General features: G+C 51.5%; 1 protein-coding gene across 2 annotated transcripts in view; it reads left to right on the top strand.

The window, feature by feature from the left end:
* The first annotated feature begins 2,067 nt into the window (after positions 1-2,067).
* Positions 2,068-2,224, top strand: part of Crebrf (CREB3 regulatory factor) — a 57,334-nt gene continuing 57,177 nt past the window's right edge. For both annotated transcript variants that reach the window (XM_055604613.1, XM_055604614.1), the window contains exon 1: positions 2,068-2,152. The gene's annotated coding sequence lies outside the window, so the exon portion shown is untranslated. The remainder of the gene's footprint in view (positions 2,153-2,224) is intronic.

The following is a 2,224-nucleotide window of genomic DNA, read 5'->3' as shown; positions in this document are numbered from 1 at the left end:
ATGAATGCAGGCATGTACATGTATTCCAGTGTCCAGCCTTGGGTGTCCATCCTGCTTTCCACCCTGTTTGAGATAGGGTCTCATCCTCACTGTGTGCCTGTCTGGCTGGCCTTTGGGTTTCTGGAGATTCTCCTGGCTAAGGCTCTCATCTCCCTTCAGGAGTGGTGGGATTAAAGTTATTCCTGGCACATAGCCAGCTTTTTGAATCCCAGTAGGTTCTGGGGATTAAAACTCAGGCCCTCGTGTTTGTGGGACAGCTGCTTTACCCACTAAACCATCTTACCAGCCCTGCGCAAATGATTCCACCCAGTTCTCACACCAATCCCATTTTTACAGAGGTAGGAGGTTAGCTTCATCAAGCGTAGATAATCGTACTGTTTCGAATGTGGTGCAGCAAGGGTACCATCCGGGTTATCACCAAGCCAGTAGCATAGTGACCTGTTAGATGCCTGGCATGGAGGGCAGAGGCTGAGTGAGTGACACTGCTAGTCTCACCCAGCCTTCTTCAGGATGATGATCTAGGCAAACTTTTTCATTCCCAAGTCCATGGTTGTTTGCTTCTGTATAAGGGAGCAAATCACAGTGTAGCTCAGGCTTGCCTGGAATGGAGATCCACATACTTCAGGCTCCCCAGTGCTGGAGGCACAGATGTGTGTCAAAACACCCCATCCCAGTCCATGATTGGGACACTGCTACAATGGTCCTCAACCTGTGGATTGTCACAAGGGTCGCCTAAGACCATCAGAAAACATCATTTACATTATAGTTCATAACAGCAGCAAAAGTAGTTATGAAGTAGCAATAAAAATAATTTTATGGTTGGGAGCCTCCACATCCAGAGGATCATTAAAGGGTCACAGTATTAGAAGGTTGAGAACCATTACTCTACCACTTGCCTGGATCTATGCCCATGGGGGGAGCTTTTCTTATTTTGAGGTGGGGGGTAGGAGTGGTTTAATACCTGGTCTTATGAAGACTTGTCATGCAACTCAGTGTAGCTAAGAACAAATTTCACAGGGTTCAACCACTCCACAGCCCACCTCGATGCGAAGCCACATTTTCAGCAGTAGGTACTCCCAAGGAAAAACGGATATTCGAAGGGAATCTGATGATGTTTCTGTCTGTTAATCTTCTTTTCCTATGCTTAAGAAAATGTTTTCTGTGTTCATGTGTGTGCGCGGGTGCACACCTGTAACCCTGCACCCAGAAGACTAAGACAGGCGGATCCTGAGTATAAAGAGAATTCTGGGAACACAGGCTGTGATAATTAGGTAGGTTATTTCCTTGAACTATAATTCCTCTAAGTTTTTTTTTTTCCCCCTTTTGAAAAATGGTTCTCTTATTGCATGTGTCTGTTGGGAGAACTGTTTGAGATAATGAACCTGCCACATACTACACATCCAACAAACTGTCAACAGGATTAAGAGGCATAAACCAATCACAGGATCACGGGTTAGACTGGCTTGTTTAGAGCATCAAGTAGCAGTTTGTTCAGCTAAATATGGGTCCTATCTCAAAGGTGCACACAGCTGATCCAGGGTCTGGGGAGCCAGACTCAATAAATGTTAGTTGATGAATGAACAAACAACTGGAGGCCAATTCTATGCGGGTACAGGAATGTCATTTACCAAACAGGATGTCAATGCAGCCCCCTACTCATTAATATTCCTTTGGTCCCCCGTGGCTCAGTTAAACTGTCAAGTGGGCATTCGGACTCCTCGGACCTCATCTTAGTTCTGAGCACACAAGCCGAATATGGAAGCCTCTGAAAAGAACGTCAAGCAGGAACACGAGCTTGCCGCTCGCCAGCCCCGGCGGCCCACGCCCACGCTCAGCGGCAGCCTCCGAGCCCCCGCTCCGCCCTCTCTTCCTGGTTTTCCCCGGCAACCCGCCCCTCTGCTGTCACGTGACAGGGTGCCGGCCGGGCCGAGCCTCTGATTGGCCGGACTTGAGGGCGCCTCGCGATTGGCCTGGGGCGGCGGGCCCCCGCCTCCCTCCTCCTCGTCGCGGCCCACGTGAGGGGGGCGAGTCACGCGATTTCCGGGAACCCGTCAGGAAGGACATAAACAAAACAAACCCGAGGCAGCATGGAGAGGGGCCGCGTCCGCTGGAGCGCGGCCGGACCCAGCGCCTGAACCGCCCTCAGCCTCAGGTGAGCGCCGAGCGGACGCACCGGCGGGCGGGGTGCGGCGGCGGCGGGCCGCGGGCGTGGGGCGCGGGCTCC

Source organism: Psammomys obesus, unplaced genomic scaffold, assembly GCF_907164565.1.
Source record: "Psammomys obesus unplaced genomic scaffold, mPsaObe1.curated_primary_1811, whole genome shotgun sequence".
NCBI classification, from domain to species: domain Eukaryota; kingdom Metazoa; phylum Chordata; class Mammalia; order Rodentia; family Muridae; genus Psammomys; species Psammomys obesus.
Note: the sequence above shows the minus strand (reverse complement) of the source record. Positions and strands in the feature narration are given on the sequence as shown.